The 25,251-nt window shown below is 46.5% G+C and overlaps 1 protein-coding gene across 7 annotated transcripts in view; it reads left to right on the forward strand.

Annotated features, from left to right (window-relative positions):
• Nucleotides 1–25,251, forward strand: part of LOC119436617 (uncharacterized) — a 43,726-nt gene that overhangs the window by 12,902 nt on the left and 5,573 nt on the right. Inside the window, exon 6 of one of the 7 annotated variants that reach the window (XR_007464465.1) lies at nt 1,702–1,812. The exons of the other annotated variants lie outside the window; for them this stretch is intronic. The gene's annotated coding sequence lies outside the window, so the exon portion shown is untranslated. The remainder of the gene's footprint in view (nt 1–1,701; nt 1,813–25,251) is intronic. 7 annotated transcript variants of the gene reach the window in all.

A 25,251-nucleotide genomic window follows, 5' to 3' on the forward strand; every position in this document is an offset into this window, starting at 1 on the left:
CCTCCCTTCATTCAAACCTGATCCCGCTGCTTGCTGCGGCTGGCCTAGCCCACCAAACTGGCACTCCCCTTTTCCAGTTGATGTTGCCAAAGGAAAAAAAAAACATTTTTTTCTTCAACGTGCTGGCAGCGCCACTCTTTGGTTACTGCGCGAGTCTCTGCGCTTCACTTCACTAACCTGACACTAGGTGACACTATACGACGCTACGACGCCATCGTGTCGCTCGCTCTTCGTTTCCAACGCCTCGTGCTTGTGCGGAACGACACACGTCCACGCATCCAGTGCCTGGTGTAACATTCCAAGGATGAGTGCTTCGACAAAAACGCAAAACGGGTGCGCGTTACAATTGAGGGCGCGTTAGAATCGAGTAAATACAGTAAGCATTTCTTTTTCGAATTTTCGTGCCGAACCTGCATATAACGAAATCCTCTTTATAACGAAGCTTTACGGGAATTTGTCAATTTCGTTATATCCAGGTTTAACTGTATGACGGACGCCTTGGTGACCAGCCATGATGCTTTCGTGAGCAACTTTCAAAATTTGTTGTCGAAATTTGCTTGGCACGACTACTTGTGTAAAATTTCTTCCTGTAGAAAGACGGTAATGGTGATTCAGTAGACCCAGATCTTCAGAAAACTGATAGTGTCCTTCTTAGAAGAAGACTGCTTGCCAGTCTTAGTAAAGCAGATCTTAAGACTTTGGTCTTTTTTTATTCCTCGACTAGCTAGGCTCGGGTAACTTCGAAAGAACAAATTAATGGGATTTTCATCATAGTCTCCATTTTTCCCTGTGTCCGGGTGACGGCAGAAACCAAGGTTGACTTTTCCCTACATGTCGGCGATTTGTTTGAATCATTTGTTTCGGGAGACACGTCATCATGGTACTCCCATGCAGGGTCTGGCTCCTGTGCCTCTCTGACTTTTGGAATAATGCTGAGCACGAGGTCTTACAGGGGTTGACTCATGTATAAAGCTGTGACATAGTTACTAGCGTGAACAAGGCTAATGGAAAAAAGATGGGACAGGATAGGACGCTCTGTCCTGTCCCGTCCTGTCCTGTCCCACCTTTTTTCCTTTAGCCTTGTTCGCTGTAGTAACTGTGTCACAGCAATTGCATCTACACCAGCTAGCCCAACTCTCTGTTAATGTATAAGCATTTACGTCCCCAACGAAATAGGGCGTGTGTATTCGGCTGTTTGCTTCGGGCAATTCCTTGGCATTCCTATCCAAAAGCACAACTCTTGTGGTTTTCCCAGTCAAGCATCGATCGAGTACCAAATCATGCCGTACATTGACTGTGTTGCTGCCCGTGTCTCTCAAGACATGCACTAGCTATCCAAGAACCCATCCTTCGACGACTGCGATGCTGTCAACTAAGAACATGGTTGGCTTCTCGCACGTCTTCGAGTATTCAACTGCAGCACACGTCTCTTCTGTGGACTTGGCCGTAGAAGATGAATCCTGATTTTTTGGCGAATCTACCATGGCTCAAGACAGACTTTTCATTATTCTGATTCTTGCAGTCGACCGCTTTGTGTCCAAGCCTCCCGCATGTCTTGCATTTTAGAGACTGTTGGCGCGTTACGACAATCAGGAGCGCTATGTCCTTTACGGTCACAAAGGAAGCAACTTGGCTGTTGTTTGTTCTGTGGTACAGCACCGGGTTTATTCCCATCCTTGGCATCCTCTCTGACTTTTCCAGTGTTGATAATGCCCTGAGCTTCGAGAAAGCGGTCTGTGGAGTCCGAAAGGGATGCAAGGGTTTTGCATTCCCTCTCTCCGAGGAAGATCGCAAGCTTTGGATGACAGCAATGTAAGAACTGCTCAGCTATATCATTATCCGAAAGACTGTCAAACGTTTTAGGAACGTCGGCCATCTCAATCCAGTTATCATGTAGCTTGAGATCCTTGCGGCTAACTCTTCCCTGTTTTGGCCGGGCTTTCCGAAATTTTTCTTTATATCCCCGGGCTGTGAATCTGAAGCGCTTATGTATGCTTTTTTCACTTTCTTGTAGTCCAGGGAGTCATCAGCAGTCAAACATCCAATGACAGTAAGTGCCTCGCCAGTTAAACACATGCTCACTGCGCAGCACATTTATCTTGTGGCCAGTCCTGTCTAGTAGCCATGCGCTTAAACCTCTTCAAATACGCATGGAGGTCATCGTGTGGCTCGTCGAACAGTGGCAGTAACTTTTGGGTATTGAGGCATGAAGTAAGTGCTCGGCGAAGTTACCATTGTGGTCGCAACAGGTGGCTCGCCCTGAGCCCTTTCTTGAAGCTGGAACTTCAGCTGTAGGATTTGTAGCTGCCTCTCGTCGGCTAACTGCGGCCTTTCTGCTGCTTCTTTGGCTGCCTCTCTCTCAGCTGCTTCGTTCGTCCCTCTGCATAACCTGTTCTCGCTCAATCCACTCACGAAATTCTTCGCCAGACAAGCCTAACTGTGCTGCCACAGCCGGTAACTTATCTAAATCCATGTCATTCGTCTTGTGTCACATGCACACACCTGAATGCTGGTTTCCGAGTTGAGGATGTTATTGGCAGATCCTGGCAGGCTTGCCAGTTTGTGATAAGGTAAATGATGTGAGTGCATCACATCATTTACCGAGAAAGTGTAAGAGTGGGGTTGAAGATGAATATGCAGGAGACAAAGGTAATGTTCAATAGCTTGGTAAGGGAACAAGAATTCAGGATCACCAGTAAGCCTCTATAGTCGGGTACAACTTTAGAAGACAGGAGGAGGCCCCGCCCAGTTGACCGAAGCGCAGCAGCCAATTCCTCTGCGACTAAAGAAATAGTCCCACTCAAAAAAATGTGACTGCTTCTAAAACACGTATTTGTCGGTATAAATAAGATTTGTGTATCTTGACGAGTGGTTTGGTAAAACTCTCATGATGGAAATGCTACCGCACTTGCCGGATCGCGAGAGAAAAATAACTCCGTGCCTTCTACAACGCTGTGCGTCGTCTGCTACAGAGCAAGATCGACGGCACCGGGCGTAGCAGTCGCTGGCTTAATCGCATAAGATTCATATATACTTTTTGTGTGTTTGCACAACCTTATTTTTTAATGTGTTGGGCTTATTTTTAATTAATAATTTTTTCTTTTTTTTTCGCGGTTGCGAACCTGCGATCTCGTGAGTTCGCGAACGATCGCGCGCGGCATTCCGTGCCAGTTTTCCGCCATGGAGCCCAGCGAGGTGACATCGGAACGCGATCCTTTGTTGCCGAACGAGCCTTGTGTCGCCTCGATGACCACACCACCAAGGAGCCTCGGCAAGAACAAGAGCGGCCACATCCTTAACAGCGATTCACGCAACATGATCTTCCACTGCTACACGTTTTGGCGTAACAGGCAGCCTGAACGTAGCGTGGAGGACACGAGCAAGTTTGTCGCCGACATGCTTGGTGTAAGCGAAAGGATTGTGTTCAGGGTGAGGCAGGAAGTTAAAGCTTCGCATTTTTCGGGTGGCAAACTGACGACGCCCTCGCGAAAGCGCCCACGCAATGCGGAGAAGAGGAGACGCAGCGCGAAGTTTGACAGCTTCACGTTGTGCGCGCTGAGATCATTTGTGCACGATTTCTTTCGCCGCAACGAGATACCGACGGTCGAGAAGGTAACTACCGAGTTCTCGGAGTGTATGGAACTACCATCACTAAAGCGGTGTACTGTGCGTCGCCTGCTTGCCGAGATCGGCTTCAAGCACGAAAAGAGAAGCCGCAACTCGCTGCTTATCGACCGGGATGACATCACCGATTGGCGGAATCGCTACCTCCGTGACGTGGAGCGCTACCGGGCGGAAGGCCGAAAGATCTTCTACCTGGACGAGACATGGGTGACGGCAGGACACACTCGGTCGATCGTGTGGACAGACACCGTGGTGCAGAAGCGCGGACGCCTGTTCGCTCGAGCAAATGGCCTGACGACGGGTCTAAAACAACCTTCTGGGAAAGGTCAGCGCCTGATCGTGACGCACATCGGCAGCGAGGATGGTTTCGTCGACGGCTGCTTGGATATATTCCGAGGCCAAAAGACAGGCGACTACCACGAGGAAATGGACGGCAATCGCTTTGAGGGCTGGTTCAATGACGTTCTGCAGAAGTTGCCAGCTGGTAGCGTCATTGTTTTAGACAATGCACCTTACCATAGCCGGCGAGAAGAGAAATTGCCGACGACAGCCTGGAAGAAGGAAAAGATACAGGAGTGGCTCACAAGCAAAAACATCACCTACGGTGAAAGGATGATAAAGAAGCAGCTGCTTGAGCTGGTGGCATCTGTAAAGTCACGCTTTCTGAGCTACATCGTAGACAACACAGCTGTAAAGGCCGGTTGCATTGTACTCAGGCTCCCGCCGTACCACTGCGAATTTAATCCCATTGAGCTTGTGTGGGCCAAGGTCAAAAATGGCATCGCTGCGGACAACAGAGACTTCAAGCTGTCCACAGTCGACGTCATCTTGAGGGAGAAAATCAAGCAGGTAACGGCGGAAGACTGGAGGAAGAGCATTCAGCATGTGATAGACTTGGAGGCAAAGTTCAGACTTGACACGTCTGGGAGTGAGCACATTCAACCCATCATCATCCAGCTGGGTGAAGATGACACTGAAGAAAGCGACTCCGACTGCGAGCTGTCTGGCATTGAGCCACTCGACGAAGCATAAACGCTTCTTATTAACAAAAGAACAGCCCTTATTAGGGCTACCAAAATTTTGCCGGTGGGTTCGCAACAGCCAACCATCCATTCCGTGACCTCTCAAATAAATAAGCAGTTCCATTTATGGCATATTGCTTATAATAGAAGCTCAATTCTGATAAGCAACGTCCTGCACACATTGTGCTCGATTTAAGAAGTGGCATAGAAACACATTTAAATGCTGGCATATCTGAATTGAAACACTATTGTTAACCCTGATTATCGTTGGCGGGCTCAAAATGCTCATTCGGGCAGCCATTCATGTGGTTGCATTGTTTATTTTGTTATCTGGCTCACACAAGTAATGCGATTAAGAGAACAAATATAAAACATCATTAGCTTAGAGAGGCCCAAAATGCTCATTCAGGCAGCCACCGTCGAGTTTGACGTGCCCCATAGTGAAATAGCAGTAGTCAGAGCACGCTTTATGGTTATGTTAGCAGTCTGCACTAGAAATCGCAGTCATGCCATAGCGAGTGGTGGTGAAATAGCAGCAGACAACACGAAACTGACACTGTCAGCAGCTTGAATGCCAAAGCACATTCATGTGGTTGCATTGTTTATTTTGTTATCTGGCTCACACAAGTAATGCGATTAAGAGAACAAATATAAAACATCATTAGCTTAGAGAGGCCCAAAATGCTCATTCAGGCAGCCACCGTCGAGTTTGACGTGCCCCATAGTGAAATAGCAGAAGTCAGAGCACGCTTTATGGTTATGTTAGAAGTCTGCACTGGAAATCGCAGTCATGCCATAGCGAGTGGTGGTGAAATAGCAGCAGACAACACCACACTGCCACTGTCAGCAGCTTGAATGCCAAAGCACATTCATGTGGTTGCATTGTTTATTTTGTTATCTGGCTCACGCAAGTAATGCGATTAAGAGAACAAATATAAAACATCATTAGCTTAGAGAGGCCCAAAATGCTCATTCAGGCAGCCACCGTCGAGTTTGACGTGCCCCATAGTGAAATAGCAGAAGTCAGAGCACGCTTTATGGTTCTGTTAGCAGTCTGCACTGTAAATCACAGTCATGTCATAGCAAGTGGTGGTGAAATAGCAGCAGAGAACACCACACTGCCACTGTCAGTAGCTTGAATGCCAAAGCACATTCATGTGGTTGCATTGTTTATTTTGTTATCTGGCTCACACAAGTAATGCGATTAAGAAAACAAATATAAAACATCATTAGCTTAGAGAGGCCCAAAATGCTCATTCAGGCAGCCACCGTCGAGTTTGACGTGCCCCATAGTGAAATAGCAGAAGTCAGAGCACGCTTTATGGTTCTGTTAGCAGTCTGCACTGTAAATCACAGTCATGTCATAGCAAGTGGTGGTGAAATAGCAGCAGACAACACCACACTGCCACTGTCAGCAGCTTGAATGCCAAAGCACATTCATGTGGTTGCATTGTTTATTTTGTTATCTGGCTCACACAAGTAATGCGATTAAGAGAACAAATATAAAACATCACTAGCTTAGAGAGGCCCAAAATGCTCATTCAGGCAGCCACCGTTGAGTTTGACGCGCCCCATAGTGAAATAGCAGAAGTCAGAGCACGCTTTATGGTTATGTTAGAAGTCTGCACTGGAAATCGCAGTCATGCCATAGCGAGTGGTGGTGAAATAGCAGCAGACAACACCACACTGCCACTGTCAGCAGCTTGAATGCCAAAGCACATTCATGTGGTTGCATTGTTTATTTTGTTATCTGGCTCACACAAGTAATGCGATTAAGAGAACAAATATAAAACATCATTAGCTTAGAGAGGCCCAAAATGCTCATTCAGGCAGCCACCGTCGAGTTTGACGTGCCCCATAGTGAAATAGCAGAAGTCAGAGCACGCTTTATGGTTCTGTTAGCAGTCTGCACTGTAAATCACAGTCATGTCATAGCAAGTGGTGGTGAAATAGCAGCAGACAACACTACACTGCCACTGTCAGCAGCTTGAATGCCAAAGCACATTCATGTGGTTGCATTGTTTATTTTGTTATCTGGCTCACACAAGTAATGCGATTAAGAGAACAAATATAAAACATCATTAGCTTAGAGAGGCCCAAAATGCTCATTCAGGCAGCCACCGTCGAGTTTGACGTGCCCCATAGTGAAATAGCAGAAGTCAGAGCACGCTTTATGGTTCTGTTAGCAGTCTGCACTGTAAATCACAGTCATGTCATAGCAAGTGGTGGTGAAATAGCAGCAGACAACACCACACTGCCACTGTCAGCAGCTTGAATGCCAAAGCACATTCATGTGGTTGCATTGTTTATTTTGTTATCTGGCTCACACAAGTAATGCGATTAAGAGAACAAATATAAAACATCACTAGCTTAGAGAGGCCCAAAATGCTCATTCAGGCAGCCACCGTTGAGTTTGACGCGCCCCATAGTGAAATAGCAGAAGTCAGAGCACGCTTTATGGTTATGTTAGAAGTCTGCACTGGAAATCGCAGTCATGCCATAGCGAGTGGTGGTGAAATAGCAGCAGACAACACCACACTGCCACTGTCAGCAGCTTGAATGCCAAAGCACATTCATGTGGTTGCATTGTTTATTTTGTTATCTGGCTCACACAAGTAATGCGATTAAGAGAACAAATATAAAACATCATTAGCTTAGAGAGGCCCAAAATGCTCATTCAGGCAGCCACCGTCGAGTTTGACGTGCCCCATAGTGAAATAGCAGAAGTCAGAGCACGCTTTATGGTTCTGTTAGCAGTCTGCACTGTAAATCACAGTCATGTCATAGCAAGTGGTGGTGAAATAGCAGCAGACAACACTACACTGCCACTGTCAGCAGCTTGAATGCCAAAGCACATTCATGTGGTTGCATTGTTTATTTTGTTATCTGGCTCACACAAGTAATGCGATTAAGAGAACAAATATAAAACATCATTAGCTTAGAGAGGCCCAAAATGCTCATTCAGGCAGCCACCGTCGAGTTTGACGTGCCCCATAGTGAAATAGCAGAAGTCAGAGCACGCTTTATGGTTCTGTTAGCAGTCTGCACTGTAAATCACAGTCATGTCATAGCAAGTGGTGGTGAAATAGCAGCAGACAACACCACACTGCCACTGTCAGCAGCTTGAATGCCAAAGCACATTCATGTGGTTGCATTGTTTATTTTGCTATCTGGCTCACACAAGTAATGCGATTAAGAGAACAAATATAAAACATCACTAGCTTAGAGAGGCCCAAAATGCTCATTCAGGCAGCCACCGTCGAGTTTGACGCGCCCCATAGTGAAATAGCAGAAGTCAGAGCACGCTTTATGGTTATGTTAGAAGTCTGCACTGGAAATCGCAGTCATGCCATAGCGAGTGGTGGTGAAATAGCAGCAGACAACACCACACTGCCACTGTCAGCAGCTTGAATGCCAAAGCACATTCATGTGGTTGCATTGTTTATTTTGTTATCTGGCTCACACAAGTAATGCGATTAAGAGAACAAATATAAAACATCATTTGCTTAGAGAGGCCCAAACTGCTCATTCAGGCAGCCACCGTCGAGTTTGACGCGCCCCATAGTGAAATTAGTCTGAGCACGCTTTATGGCTCCGTTAGCAGTCTGCACTGAAAATTGAAGTGTTGTCATAGCCAATTTTCAATTTATTAATCTGACTCGAGCAAGTAATGCGAATGCAACCACAATTATTAATGTGATTAACTTTGCTAGCATTTTTTTGTCATATTTACGTACCGGAAAAAAGTTGAACGTGTTTTAGTGAGTCACTTTGTTCATTACAAGCCGTAGGCAAAGTGACGGACAGATTCAAACAGTGATATTGGGGAATAAATGGTGAAAATTGCAAAAGCTCTCACAGCACTGCTTCGCTGGACTCCATTCACTAGAAAACTGCATTTGTAATAATGAAAGCGTCATGACAGGAAATGATACCACACTGCACAATGTTATATATGTGTACCACTACATGTGACGGGCAGCAAAACCATCTGTTTATAAAGACTGAATGCAACAACATAGCAAGGTGCTGTTTCACAATATGGCACCTTTTCATGTGCACTTCTGGTAAGCTACCGTATGCACTGATGCATAAACACATTAACAGGGGAAAGAGACGAAGTAACTGTGGAAGCCACGTGATGCTTTTAACATTTTGTATCTGTCAATGTTTCTGTTGTAACAGCTGATAGAACTTTCTTTAGTGCAAGTTGATTAATCACGTTGCAGCAACAGCACAAGAAGCAAGGTCAGAATAGTAGGAGAAAACAAAGCAAGGTGGCAGACTGAGGAGGCAAGGTAGACAAGAGAGAATAGCTTTAATGACATCAAAGAGACCAGCCCGGCTATTCACAGGACTTGGTGCTTTGAATGAGACGAGTTAATGGAATTGTCGAAAGTCGTGGCTGCAGCATGCTTACAAGAACAAATGCAAAAATAAAAGGATAGAAATAGGAACAAATACATACACGCACGGAAGAACTCACATATTCACACACATGAACACAAACGCGAAAACTAAGATCTAAAATACAAAAAAGGGCAAAATAACAAATATACACAAACACACAAGAAAACACGCACACACATTTAACGCAGACACGAGTAGAACTATTAGGAGTCAGTTCACAAGCAGCTGTGCCTACTTTGTCGTACTTCTTTTTAATGTACATATTGGCTCTGTTGCCTTCACTGTCATGGGAATTTTTTAGTAGCGACATATCACGACAAATCGCAAAGCTGTGTTGTCGGAAAGCAAGTCGAGCGCTGACAGCACAACTTATGCGCGATTGTGTCACAGCAGGCTTTCTACAGCTGGCGCGTGCAGTGAGCGAAGAGTTCTAAGCCACACAGCGACGCGAATTCATGCCAAGCTCCCTTGCAACGGCACCAGTGTATCAGTCATAATTTTAAATTAGCATTCAGGCTGACATTAAGGAAACAAACACTGCTTCCAAACGCCTGACCGTTAACAATCCAATGGCATTCACTCAAGCTGCGCGTGTTAGTCACTGATTGTTAGCATTGGTGGAAAGCAATCAATCGACGGTGCTACACAACACTCGAACGACGCCGCTAGACGCTCGGCTATCTTATCACACTGCTGCCAACGATCGGTCGTTTGCACGCTGAGCTGGCAGCAACGAATCTTTGCGTTGGAGGTTGCTTTCACAAATCTTTTCTGTTTAGAAACTCGCAGGTTGGTTTCATCCGCGCACGCTTCTCATTTATCCTGATAATGGTTTTGCTCCATCACTTCACCACGTCCGACGAGAAACGCAGGTGCACAGTACACAAACACACCCGCCGCTCACAGTAGGTACCAGACTTTGGCGAACTCTCCTCGTCGTAACTTCACTTAGGAGCAAAACAAAACACCACGGAACAAACACGTACGATGTTTGTTTGCAGCGGTATGCCGCCGCGGGATCTTGTTTCCACACGAAGCGCAGGGCAGCGCCACCGATGTTCGCTGCAATCTTTCTTCGCCGGTTCAAGGCTCAGAACAAACGCACGCGGCACAAATTGTGCATCGTAAGCTCACAATAATATTTCCGGCATGACAGACCACCACAAACAATTCGAATTCACTCTGACGAAGGGAGACGCACAGAGCTGACGCGACTCGGCCCAGTTCGAAGCGAGGGCGGCCATGTTAGGCATGTTCTCCGTCGGCGGGGACACCGGCCGTCCGGCTCATGACGTCACCTAAAGTGCGCGCCTATTGGTGCCGGCTCGTGTCCATCCGCCTTTGAGGGACAAATGCCGCTGTCTTATAAAGTTGTATCCGACTATAGAGTCTGTAAAGGAGTACGTTTATCTAGGTCAATTACTCACAGGGGATCTTGATCATGAGAAGGAAATTTACAGAAGAATAAAATTGGGTTGGAGTGAATACGGCCGGCATTGCCAAATCTTGACTGGGAGCTTACCACTGTTGTTGAAAAGATAAGTGTACAATCATTGCATTCTACCGGTGTAACATATGGGGCAGAAACTTGAAGGTTAACAAAGAAGCTCGAGAACAAGGACTCCACAAAGAGCGATGGAACGAAAAATGTTAGGCCTAACGTTAAGAGACAGGAAGAGAGCGATGTGAATCGGAGAGCAAATGGGGATAGCCAATATTCTAGCTGACATTAAGAGAAAGAAATGGGGCTGGGCAGGCCATGTAATGCGAAGGATAGATAACTGGTGGACCATAAGAGTTGCAGAATGGATACCAAGAGAAGGGAAGCGCAGCTGAGGACGGCAGAAAACTAGGTGGGGTGATGAAGTTAGCAAATTTCCAGGCTGTGATGACAGGTTCTTTTCTTTAATGATTCTGATGGTTCACTGAGGCGGAGCCTCCGAGAACCCAATTGAGGACAAAGCCGTTTGTTGGAAAACGCACACAAACTTTTAATATGACTAGAACGAGGGAAAAAAACCCATAAAATAAACACTCAAAAAGACATTACGACAAGAAACGCACTTAGGTCTAGGATGGCGTTAATAACAGGCAAGCTCGGGCAGGCAGCGGGTGTGAGTGCGCACTACAGTCTCGATGCGGCGAAACGGCGATGAGACGACGAGTGAAGCGGTGTCGGTCTCACCAAAAGGTCGGGGTGTTGGCCCGTTGAACAGGCGACCAGAGCTGCCACGCTCTGGCGTGGAGAGAGAAGGGAGGTGGCTCGGCAGCATGGGCAGACGGTGGCGTCATTCTGGCCAGGCAGCTGGGTGTGGAACTTGGGCCCATAGCCCGATCGCTCACGTTCTGCCCATGGGCGCAGAAGCTCGCCGGCCTCGGGCAGCAGTTGACGATTGGGCAGAGTGGCGATTCCCAGGAACGGGTTGGCAGGAGGCCCCGGTCAGGTGAAGTCCTGGTGGCTCGGGTCCGGAACCCGATGGCCCGTCTTCAACCCCCGGTCGGGTAGTCGACCTTCTCCTGGTGCCGCTTCTGGAACTCTCCCCCTCTTCTGCCAGTGCGGCTCGCTTTTCTGCCGCTCTGGCTGATTCGTCGTTTTCTCATTGGCCAGTTGAAGCTCCGTGTTCTCTTGTGATTGGATGTCTTTTCCTTTTGTTATTTTTCTTCTTGCGCCGCGTGTTCATGTGCAGTTCTTCGACGTTGTCGTCTTTCAATCCAGCACAGAATTCACCTCGGTGCGGGCTCTTCCTTGTCGTCTGCTGCTTGTTTGTCTCCAACCACCGCACTGTGTCGCGCACTCCACACAGCCGCATGTTGGAATCGGCTAGCGCAAGACAGGGGTAATAGGTGACCCGTAAAAGAGCGAGAGATTCTGGGATGCGCCGTCTGCTGGCTGTTTCTGGTTCGAGGCAGCGTAGCCGCCGCCACCACTTCGCTGTTGAAGCCTGTTGATGCGCTTGCAGTCCGGCTTTGTCAGACTTGAAGATTACCCGGTTGCAGGTGCCTAGCAAAACCATGGTCGGCTGTTCAGTCGTTGGCTGCACAAATTCAAGTGTTAAAGGTAAACGCATGTAAGTACAGCCTTGCAGAATCCGCTTGCTGAGTCAGCTGTGCACAAACATGGGAGGCATGGCTGCCACTTTCAAAACTGTAACAAGACAGAGACCGTCAATGAACAAAAATAAAATGAACGTCCGGTGCCACTTATCAGGTGGCGATGAGCTGTGTAAGGGCCGACACGAAATGATTCCCCAAGATATTTCTTTCTCTAACATTGACTCAAGCAACCAGAGCTATTTCAGTACTCACATGCGCATACACTTAAATCTCGTTATGACGAAGTCAAACGGGTGCCGAATTTTTTTCGTTATAACCATTAGTTCATTATAGCCACTGACTAATTATTATATGGCTAATTATTGTATGCGAGGGTGTACTCACTACAGGTAAGTGAACAGCGCCAGTGATGACTTCCTTGCTGCTGAGCATTGTGAAAGTTTGCTCGGCGCGATAAGTCCTTGGCCACTTGCATTTTCTTCGTACCTGACGCAACAGCTCTCATTATGGCGGCCTTTTGATCCAGAGCGATAACTTTTCGTTTCGAGCAGCTGCTACCGTCAGTCATTTTCCTGTAGTGTAACAGGCAACACGGCGTAAAAAGCAAACGGGCTGACCAACCTACGCCCGCTTCCGAAAGAAAGCAAACGAGTGTGCATAGCGAGTTAACAGAAGTTAGGCTTGGCCAGCTTGGCTTGGCTTGAGGTGTCGGTGCGGCGCAGCCGCGGAAGATTTAAACTGGTACATTAAGAGACCCGCAAAGCGCCGCGCATTAATCAGTATTTTGTGTGCAAAGCGGGCGGTTAACTGTCATATTTAAAGGAAAATTTTTCGTTATATCCCTTCATCTGTATAAAAATTTTTCGTTAAAACGAAATTTTAAACACATGGGTTTCTATGAGGATTTTCAAGGGGAATTAAGATTCTTTCGTTATATCCATTATTTCATGATAAACCATTTCGCTATAACGAGATTTAAGTGTATAGAGGTATTATGAAACATGGTTTTACTGCGCAAATTTAAACGGAACCGTCACCGATGTTCGCTGCAATTTTTCTTCGCCGGCTCACAGCTCAGAACAAATGCACGCTGCAGAAATTGTACATCGTAAGCTTGCAGTAATATTTCCGGCATGACAGACCACCACAAACAATTCGAATTCGCTCTGACGAAGGAAGACGCACACAGTTGACGCGACTCGGCCCAGTTCGAAGCACGGGCGGCCATGTTAGACATGTTCTCTGTCGGCGGGGTCACCGGCCGTCCAGCTCACGACGTCACCTGAAGTGCGCGCCTACTGGTGGAGGCTCGTGTCCATCCGCCTTTGAGGGGAAAATGCCGCTGCCTTCTAAAGTTGTACCCGACTATAGCTCACCTTAGTTCCTTGAACACAGATAGAGGTAATGCACAGCCGTAATATGCCGGTGATACGACCATTGTTGACAAGAAAGCGAACACTTCTAACTACGTACCACTTCAAATGAACCTCAAGTTTCGACCGAGAAATGCCGTTGACAGTGTGCAAAATTTTCAAACATTTTCAGCCCTTCATTTTCTAATTATGCTAGCTGCGCCGTTACCGACGATATCGGTTGCAGCGACGATCACAGAGCAGCATTTACCGGACTGCTGTAGCCACCGCCTCAGCACCCGATTTTCTAAGTAATGCTGTCAGAAACAAAAAAGGCTGCCGAAACGAAAACCAAAGTTCGTTTATGAATCGTTGCTCTCAGAGTGTGAACTGAAACCTAGAAATCAGATGCATGAGTCGTATGACATTGCTGGTTGAGAAAGCGGACGGAAAGCTTCGCACGACTGACAGTTGAAACCACGCAGAAAAACACGTGCGTCGGGCGCGTCGTCCGTCGAACTGGAAACTGCCAGCAGATGGCGCGCCCACAATTCCCTGCGATTGCTCATTTTACCTGTCACCTATTGGAGGTCACAGGCAGAAACCTTCGTCCTGCAGTGGACATAAATACAGTAGAACCCCGCTGTTACGTTCCCAAGTGCTGCGTTTTCCCGGCTGTTACGTTGTTTTCGGCCGGTCCCGGCACAGCTCCCATAGAACCCAATGCATTGGTAACCCCGCTGTTACGTCGCAACTGTGGGACCGTTCCCGCATCATACGTTGCGAACTGCCACCCCGCGCCGGCCCGAGCGGCCATTTTGACTTTTCATGTCGCTTGGCTTGGTTGCTTGGCGATGGCATTGGCTGCCCAAAGTGCCGGTGGCGACACTTATGACATATTTTAGGTTTCCGCCAGCAAAAGTATGGCCCTTGAGATCCGTATTTGCTATCTAAAGATTGTGTCTAGGATGCGTTGTGGCCCTAAAATTGGTTTTGGCCCATAGATGTTTTGTTTAAAGTCCAAGGGCGATAACGGCGTCGGCGCGCGCCGTATGCTGTATGTGCGAGTGAAAGCGGGCGAGGGAAGCCGACAACCGCGTCTAAATATCGCGTGCGAAAGAAAGAAAAGCAGGGAGGAAGCGCGCCTTCTTTCGTTGCGCTCGAGGCACCGGCGAGGGAGTGAGGGGGGAGGGATAGCAGGCAGTGTTGTGCTCTGGCATCAACTGCAGTGCGGCGCACGCGCTGTCGCACGGGCCATATTTTGAAAGCGATCTGCGTTGGGGGCAGAGTCTACGCAGTGTAGGTGCGTCGGCGGCTCTTAGCTTTGTGCGTGCTGTGTGTTCTCAGCGCTCAGTTTGCGTTGAAGCGATAGACAACAGCACGAAGGTCACTTCGCTCGCTTCTGCAGCGGCGCTTAAAGCGTTTGACAGCGCATGTCCGCGCTCATCGAGTGTGACATGATAAGTTACACTCGACAAATAACTGAGGCAATGACATAATAATAAGTCTAGAATGTCTAGAATTGTGACGCGCCTAAGCACACTTGTAACTGTCTTACTCGCCGGTATGCCGTCGTGGTTGCCATGACAGTTGTCGTCGTGGGTGCTCCGCTAGGCAGTCTGAAGTCCAGCACCTCTTGAGGTGGCTTGGACGTGTCCACTGTCGCTGGCGTCTGCAATGCACCCCACCGGACCGTGACGCGGCAGCAGGAGAGGCGTACAGCAAGCCGGCAGAATGCCAGGCCGCTGCTGTACTGGCCAGTGGCTAGACAGCCACTCCCTAATTTGCCGTGAGCTACTGGCACATTGGACCACCTGATCCGCAGGCTGGTATCTCTTAGGTGCCAGACCGAAAACACCGCTGGCCACCAGGCCACGACTCGAACCGCCGGTCAGCGAGCTGCTGTCCGAGTCCTTCTACGCTCGATCTCTCGAACTGCACACAGCTCTCCCTCATCGCGTCAAGGCCACACAACCTACGTCATCACAACTGCCGTTTCTTCTTCGCCTCATCGAGGCCACACAACCCACATCATCACAGCTACCAAGGCATGCGTACATGAGCATGTGATGGTTGTGTTAGTGGCTGTGTTGTCATTATTTTTATGCTTTGTTCTTCTTTCTGGGGTTTTACGTGCCAAAACCAGTTCTGATTATGAGGCACGCCGCAGTGGAGGGCTCCGGAATAATTTTGACCACCTGGGGTTCTTTAACATGCACTACAACGCAAGCACACGGGCGTTTTTGCATTTCGCCTCCATCGAAATGCGGCCGCCGCGGCCGGGATTCGATCCCGCGATCTCGTGCTCAGCAGCGCAACGCCTTAGCTGACTGAGCCACCTCGGCGGGTTTTATGCTTTGTTATGTTAACATGAGTCTCTCTGAAACTGTTGAAGCTTGCATAAAAGCACTTTGAAAACTATGAAAGGTTGCCATGATGTTTGGCCGCCTGAACAACAATATGACTGCAGTGCAGCATACTTCAAACCTCATAGCCTGTGGTTTGACTAAAGGCCTCACGTGCCACATATTTGTATATATTTTCGCACTTCCATCCATCGACCTTCTGTAAAGCCTTGTTTTCTTGTGTTATTTGTCCAACTACTATTTTTGAGGTTGAGTGTTCTGTTTTGCTTGCTCTAGATCACTTCTTTGGAAATTCCCCTTTGTCAGCAGCATTTCCTCTATTTAGTGTAAGTTTCTTGTGTAGGAGTATAGCCACGAAGAATCAGAAAAGCAGTTTTCAGCTTGTCTTACACTTGCAGTACTTCAAAACTCTGCCTAGTTAGGCAGACTGCCTTCATTTCAGCATTTAAATATAATTCTCCCACCAGCATTTTGAGAGTCGCCTATTTCAAGTGCTCACGAGTGTCTTACTAACATGCCTGCCTTATAACGTGCCATGTTGAAAACCGCACTAACACTTATAAAATGCAAGCTTGTGTGTATTTACAAAAGTGGTAGCATGGCTAAGCCACAAGTGCAGGCAATGCATGAATGAAAAGCTAGAGAGAAAGTGGTCAGTCTGAATCCAAAACTGTTATTTATTTTCTTTTTAGATTTGTTCCAGAGCAAAAAAAAAAAAAAAAAATTCCAGTTTTGTTACAGTTTGCCACAAAAATAAGGCTTTTTTTTTTTCAATTTCCTGTTCAGTTCCGGTAACCTGTAAGTAAGTAAAACGTCATTAATTCGGATTTCACGGGACTGAAAAAAAATATCAGTATTATCCGAATTGTCGAATTATTGAGGGTATCAAGAAAACAATAAATAAATGCTTACTATACCAACCCGCCTTTATTTACTGGATAAATCCACAACCCTTGCTTCTATTTCGCACAAAATAAGCACCGAAGCTGTACTTTTAGTCGTCTCATGGCTGGTTAGCGTTTACAGCAGCGATGGACCTTGCAACTTCCTTTGCAGTGTGGTCATGGCACGAGACCTGAGTCTTCATCTGAGTAGACGGGCTTTTCACTACTGCTCGCACATCCAGATTATTTTTTCGTAGTGGGCTGGTTGGCAACGTATTGTCTGTCCATTGTGATTTAGCCGGCGGGTTTGATGCCAGCATGTGAGCTGTGGTAGAATTGTTCTTCATCCTCTACAGCTTCCGCCATATTGCACTAGTCAAAACGAAACTACTGCTCGCCGCAACCACTATGAATGGAATCGTAGTCACTGTTGACGCGATCACGGATGGTGACTATGCACTTCTGAATGCACGCAGCCATTGCACGTTGTATCAAGTGAAACTACAGTTCGTAGCAAAAAAAAAAAAAGTTTCCTTTGGTGGGATCGAGCGCTGTTCTACCAGCACAACAGGCCAATTATCAAACCATTAAGCTGCACCCACATGTGTACTCCCATGCCAATGTGTACTAGTGCTTTGAGATGGTTGGCACATTCATTGGATGAAGGAATACGAGGTCTGTTACAAATGTATCCGACCTTATTTTTTTTTGCGAACACCTGATGGATATGAAACAAGCGCGCTTGCATCAGCCGACCTTGAACCTTTGTGCGCATGTGCGAATTTTTTCCCGCCTGCCGATAGCGTCAGTCGCTGGGACGCAGCGTTTGAGTGAGGTAGTGTGCAGGGCTCTCGTCGGTTTTTTTATTGCAAGGAAAATGACAGGGCGACTGGAGCAGTGCTACTGCATCAAATTTTGCCAGAAACTGGGCGACAGCCAAGTGGCAACCATTAGAAAGATTCAGACAGCTTTCGGTGACGATACTATGAGCAGCATACAGATTAAGGAGTGGTACAACTGGTTTAAAGATGGCCGCACATCGCTGGAGAGCGAGCCATGCTCCGGTCGGCCATCAACATGCCGAAATGACCAGGTCATTGCCGAAGTGAACGCTGTAGGGATGCGGGACCGTCGTGTGACTATCCGAGAAATTGCGGAAGACGTGGGCATCAGCACTTTTTCTGCACATTCCATTATGACCGAAGATTTGGCCATAAATAGAGTTGCCATAGATTTGGCCATAAATAGAATAAATATATTAGAAATTATAACGTGGGGAAAATTGAGGAAGCCGTAAAATATGGACACAGCATGAAATCAGTAAGAAGAAAACTAGGCATAGGACAAGGCAAGATGTATGCACTGAAAGATAAGCATGGTAATATCATCAGCAATTTCGATGACATAGTAAAAGCAGCAGAAGAATTCTATACTGAACTGTACAGTAGCCAAAACAGCCAAGCTACTTCCATTTGAAATAGTGATGAACCGGATACAGAAGCTCCTTCTATAACTAGCGATGAAGTTAGAAGGGCCTTGAAAGACATGACCAGGGGAAAAGCGCCTGGAGAAGATGGAATAACAGTAGATTTAATCAAAGATGGAGGAGATATCATGCTTGAAAAGCTTGCGGCTCTTTATACGCAATGCCTCACAACTTCAAGTGTACCAGAGAGCTGGAAGAACGCCAACATTATACTTATCCATAAGAAGGGAGACGTTAAAGAATTGAAGAATTACAGACCCATTAGCTTGCTTTCAGTATTGTATAAAATATTCACCAAGATAATTTCCAATAGAATCAGGACAACACTTGACTTCAGTCAACCAAGAGAACAGGCTGGCTTCAGGAAGGGATATTCTACGATGGACCATATCCATGCCATCAATCAGGTAATCGAGAAATCTGCGGAGTACAATCAACCTCTCTATATGGCTTTCATAGATTATGAAAAGGCATTCGATTCAGTAGAGATATCAGCAGTCATAGAGGCATTGCGTAATCAAGGAGTGGAGGAGGCATACGTGAATATCTTGGCAAATATCTACAAGGATTCCACAGCTACCTTGGTTCTCCACAAGAAAAGTAGAAAGATACCTATCAAGAAAGGGGTCAGGCAAGGAGACACAATCTCTCCAATGCTATTCACTGCATGCTTAGAAGAAGTATTCAAGCTCTTAGACTGGGAAGGATTAGGAGTGAGGATCGATGGCAAATATCTCAGCAACCTTCGGTTTGCGGATGACATTGTCCTATTGAGCAACAATGGAGAGGAATTACAACAAATGATTGAGGACCTTCATCGAGAAAGTGCTAGAATTGGGTTGAAGATGAATATGCAGAAGACAAAGATAATGTTCAATAGCCTGGCAAGGGAACAAGAATTCAGGATCACCAGTCAGCCTCTAGAGTCTCTAAAGGAATATGTTTATCTGGGTCAATTACTCACAGGGGACCCTGATCATGAGAAAGAAATTTACAGAAGAATAAAATTGGGTTGGAGTGCATACGGCAGGCATTGCCAAATCCTGACTGGGAGCTTACCACTGTCGTTGAAAAGAAAAGTGTACAATCATTGCATTCTACCGGTGCTAACATACGGGGCAGAAACTTGGAGGTTAACAAAGAAGCTCGAGAACAAGTTAAGGACCACACAAAGAGCAATGGAACGAAAAATCTTAGGAGTAACGTTAAGAGACAGGAAGAGAGCGGTGTGGATCAGAGAACAAACGGGGGTAGACGATATTCTAGTTGACATTAAGCGGAAGAAATGGAGCTGGGCAGGCCATGTAATGCGTAGGATGGATAACCGGTGGACCATTAGGGTTACAGAATGGATACCAAGAGAAGGGAAGCGCAGTCGAGGACGGCAGAAAGTCAGGTGGGATGATGAGGTTAGGAAATTCGCAGGCGCAAGTTGGAATACGCTAGCGCAAGACAGGGGTAATTGGAGATCGCAGGGAGAGGCCTTCGTCCTGCAGTGGACATAAATATAGGCTGATGATGATGATGATGAGAGTTGCAGCTAAATTCGTGCCGAAGGTGCTCGCGGTGGAGCAAAAGCAACTTCGTGTCGAAGTCTCACAGGACATGCTGGATTCCACAAACAGTGACCCCGACTTCATGTACACCATAATCACTGGTGACGAGTCTTGGGTGTACGGGTACGACCCGGAGACCAAATCCCAGTTGTCACAGTGGAAGCATTCCACGTCACCAAGACCCAAAGAAGGCCCGCCAAGTGTGCAGCAACGTAAAAGTGATGCTCACTGCTTTCTTTGACTCCGCGGTGTGGTACACCACGAGTACGCACTACAGGGTCAAACAATCACCAAAGAGTACGTACTACAGGGATGTCCTCCGTCGCCTACGTGATGCTGTGCAGCGCAAGAGACCGGAGTTGTGGTCAACAGGAAATTGGTGTATCCATCACGACAATGCTCCTGCACATTCCTCGCACTTGATTCAGACTTTTTTGGCAAAAAACCAGACTCCTGTAGTCCAACAGGCTCCTTACTCTCCTGATATGGCCCGCTGCGGCTTCTGGCTGTTTGCCAAAATCAAGAGGCCATTGAAAGGAGCGCGATTTCAGACAAGAGAGGACATTATAGCTGCAATGACAGCTGAGCTAAACTCTCTTCCGAAAGAGGGCCTTCTCGGAATGCTTCCAACAATGGCAGCACCGCTGGGAGAAGTGTGTGGAGTCCCAAGGAGACTACTTCGAACGCTCCAGTTATGCCAGTTTTTTTTCTTCAGCCAAAGGTCAGATACTTTTTTAACAGACCTCATATGGGCGAATTCCTGTTTCTACGAGGGTGAATCAGAAAGTCGTTGCTCCTATTTTTCTTAGCCAAATTACAGCTGTAAATGCGAAGGGAACATATCCATTCCCAGCGGTGGACCTTTCTTGGATCAGCCCGGCCTTGACTGCCGGTAGCTCCGCGGCACAGCACTGCTGTCAGTTGTTGAAGATGGCGGTTGGGCTTCACACGTCCACAGCGTACATGCAATGAAGTGTGATTTGTTTTCACGGAGCAAGGGAGGAACACCCATCGAAATCCATAGGGAAATGCAGCCCACATATGGGGAAAGGTGTCTCGCTTTGAGAAATGGGAGGTGGGGGTGTTGTGGTTCGCAAAAGGCCGTGAAGCCAAGACAGCAGTCTGACGGTAGTTCCACAGTCAGCCGGACAATTTCTACCACAGGGGCATCTCAAATTTAGTGCTGCGATGGGACAAATGTTTGAACTGGTGTGGGGACTATGTGGAAAAATAGTACATATGTTTACGTGGGATAGTACATACGTTTGTAATTACCTGCATGTATATTTTGGCTATTAAAAAAAAGGGGTAAAGACTTTCTGATTTGCCCTCGTATTAGGATACGGATGTGGGAATGAAACCCTCATATAACAGTTGAGCTTACCACTGTCCTTAGGGTGGGTCATGTCGCATAGCAACAGGTTGCTTTCCAAGTGAGAGTGTTCATTTGTTAGTCTTGCCACGTGGTAGCTAGTGCTTTATGATGTGTTGCCGCCTTCAGGACTGGCCCCAAAAGCAGATAGCACTACGTAGACATTGTGGGACAGTGTACTTTCTTCGGCATCGGACCAGTTCGTAACGGAATAGGTTGTTTCTTCACGTGAATATAAAGAAAGAAGAAAAACAGTCATACATGCTCGCATCACACAACCAATTGCTCGCCTTACACAAACACATTAGTTCATTTGGTGATGCCTTGCAGAATGTTCTCCCTAACGATAGTGGATAGCCAGCGGCCTGCAAAATGCTTCGCATAACATCAATTCTCACAGTGCGATGGACCTACATAACTTTTTTCTTTTGGTTGCATTAGGTACGGCCGACTCCGTAATATGTGTGAGGTCATAATTCGTCGAACACTCAACAAATCATTAAATATATGTTTAATGTGATGAGTGAAAGGGACCCTGAAGAGGAACACTAGATTAGTTTAGGCCGATAAAATATTCTTCTGAAACTCTATTTTAATTAATTTTGTTGTTATAGATTGAATATTATTATAGTAAAAGAAAGTCAAAGTTCTATTTTTTTAATTTGATGCTGAAATTCAAACGCCAGTACATCAGTGTGGCGTCACAGATTGAAGCTCGCCTCTTGGCAACATGACGCAATTTTTCCTATTTCTTCTTATAACGAACAAGTGTGAAAATTTCTTGTGGTAAAGCCCGCTTCACAACTTCCATACTATAGGCAAAATTTTCGATGGGGCCTGGTGAGGGGTTCTTGTAAGGGTTTTCTTAATATAATCACTGCACTCAGTGGAAATCAACTTTTGTACGGTAATCCGACACCACGTGAATTAAAAAAAAAAATATTACTTTATGCTGCCAACATTTCCTTGAGCGTAGTCTTTTTTGCACAATACATATGTCATGCAGGCAAAGTATGCTTGACAGGGCTCATACTCTCGGGATACATGACTCAATGCAGAAAATTGTTGGATGCACTGGTTGCAATGATTCTTGCATTCAGTCTTTGTGCGGCTGGTCACCTTAATGCTGGATGTGGTGGTAGACCATTATTGTGAAGCCAGGCATGCTTCATTCACAGCATAACAAACGAGTGCATTCGTGTGAGGAGTGCCTCGTAATTAAGTGTGTCAAGCTGCCTAATAATGTGCACTCGAAAGAAATAAGAATTAATCAAGAACTGTGCTGGTTACATTACGGAAATCGGATGTGGTAGTCTTGTGGTCTCACAAATTGCTGCTATACACGGCAGCCAGTCACGGTGCAATTGACTACTTTCACTGCTTTCACAGTGACCAATATTCGTAATTTACAATGATTATTTTTACCCCACTTAATTTGCCTTTTGCCTTTCTATTAATAATATTTTTCTTACATTTTTTGTTATTTTGTAAATATATAATTTTGCATTTTGTTATGGTTATGCTCCTTACGACACGTTGGTTCGGTTTTATAGTTGCTGTGCCACTTGATCTGATACCACCTTTGCAAATGCAGGTCGTTCCACGCCTAACATGTACTATTGTTTTGATCATTGTAACTGTGATGCTTGTTTTTACACAAAAAAAAATGTTTGTGACATTATTGATAACAGCCCATAAAGTGACCTCACGTGTAACACACTGCTTACTCTGATGTTACTTTCCTTCTAATTTGTATTGAAGCAGAGCTGTAAGCAAAAGCGTATAAACAGGCTTTTCTTGCTGCTTGGCATTGTAAATTGTAACTTGTTTTTCTTGGACTGACCAATTATTCGGACATTTTCATGGTCCCTTTCATGGCTGAAGAATCAGTCGGCGACTAATAATTGAGTGCGCTGTCAAGGAATTAAAGTTTCATAACCTAGCGTGTCGACTGTAAAGAAAAAAAAATTTGACGAAAAGCTTGTCAGTATTCCTTTAGCGCGTTCAGCAAAAGTACCAGCTAAGTGACCTCAACTATGTCAGTTATGACTTTGTCAGATTACTTAGTAGATCTTGAACAGAGACCTACTGCTGGGGCTACGTTATTCTGCTGCTGAGCCGGGGGTTGCGAGTTCGATTTGGGCTGTGACAGGGACATTCCGATGGGGCAGGACTTTAATGATTAACAAAATTGAGCCCTGCGGTTCCCATTCTTCTCTCGTTTATTCTTTGCGAGGGTCTCGAGTCTGGCAGCCTTGATGTCATTAGGTAGCATGCGTGGGTTTATTAGCCATGTGCCTGCACTTCCAAGATCATGTGTTACGTGACGCCGTCGGGCTAAAAACGATGTTCCACATCCGCCCACCATGGTTTCGAGTGGCGCTGGCCAACACTCCTAGGGCTAGATCTAGTAAACATAAATACCCAAGTTAGTGGACAAATTGATGGCCGTTGCCGTAGCACAATTGGTAGTGCAACGCACGCGTAATGCGGAGGTTGCTGGTTCGGCTCCTGCTGGCGACCAGTTAGCTTTTCATCCACTTTAATTTCCCTTTTCTTCATTATTTTCTACATTCCAATTTCAACCACACTTGATTTCCCCGATGCTTTCCTTGGAATTTTGAGAATGAGAGCCCACAAACAAATGCCATGAAACCAGCACCAACAGCGCATGCCTTTTATGTTAAATCTTCTCGGACTAAAATATTAAAAGTGCGAAACATTAGCGGAAGATTGGCCCACGCAAGAAGCCGCGTTTCTACCAGAAAGCTCGCCTTCGTGCATAGCGTTTGCCGCCAGCGTTTCCTGGTAAACATTACGGTCACATAAGCTGCAGTTGCCGGGAAGCGTGAGAAGCACTCGGAGATCTTTAAATGCTATCGCGTTCCACTCTTAAAGGCGAAGCTTAATAAGCGTCCTCCTAATTTTTTGTATCTGAAGTTGGTCATCGGGCTCACAGGAGCGGCGACAGGCTGAACAGCAGGCTACAAACACTCACCAGAAGACGCAATCGCCATTTTGTCTTTGAGGATTGCGTAAATCTTGCGATGGGCTCACGTGTGCAAACTCGAAAGAGGAAACTAAAGAAAAACTATAGATACCACACACTGTGGTACAATGTCGCACGGTGTCTTCATAACGTTACCTGCGACGAGGAAAGGAGGCCGAATGGAAACTTGCACGCGTTCGTGAGCTCTACCTGGGCCTGTGTCACAGGACAAACGTACCAGTTGTTTCAAAGAGCTAGTTGACCGTGGCACGAGAAAAACATGGCGTGTGGTCGTGGCCTAACGCTTAAAGCATCGGGCTGCTGTGCTTGAAGCCAGATGTTTGATCCCACCATCGGAGACTTGCATTTTCTTTTTATTGAAGAAGCCCGAAACCAGTTGAGACAGGAACCTACATACTGCACAGTGCCTGCGGTAAGCCAAAAAATGCGTCGCATAAAAATATGCCAGACCCGCTGCGGTGGCTTAGTGGCTAGAGTGTTGCCCTGCTAAGCACGAGGTCGCGGGATCAAATCCCAGCCACGGGGGCCGCATTTTTATGGGGGTGAAATGCAAAAACGGCCATGTGCTGAGCATTGAGTGCACGAGAACCCTAGGTGGTCAAAATTAATTCGGAGTCCCCCGCTACGGCGTGCCTCATAATCAAATGGTGTTTTTGGCACGTGCTGTAAAGCCCCAGAATTCAATTTAAAAAAATTGGAGGACGCTTAAGCTTCGCCTTTAAGAGTGGAATGTGAGAACGTTATCGGGCCCCGTTCGCATCACATTTTTCTTTATGAGTAGGCTTCACTGCAACACAGCATGGGAAAGCCAGCTTACAAAGACCAAGCTTACACCGATCCCCTTAAAAGTCGGCTTCACTTTTAAGCACAAATGCATTGCTGCAAAGAAATTTTTACAGGGGCAATATAAGCTGTCTTATATCAAATTGTGAAGGCCCTAGGACCTTTTTTTTATGATTGTATTAATTGTTTGCTGTTGCCCTGAGGCGCGCGTGTCCAAAATTTGGAGGACGCTTTAGCATTCAAAGATCCCTGAATGCTTGTCAGGCTTCCCGGCAACTGCAGCTTTCTTTTTTCTCCACCTTCGCCTGTGCACGCCGCTACCGTTTTACGCT

Source organism: Dermacentor silvarum, chromosome 1, assembly GCF_013339745.2.
Source record: "Dermacentor silvarum isolate Dsil-2018 chromosome 1, BIME_Dsil_1.4, whole genome shotgun sequence".
NCBI classification, from domain to species: Eukaryota; Metazoa; Arthropoda; class Arachnida; order Ixodida; family Ixodidae; genus Dermacentor; species Dermacentor silvarum.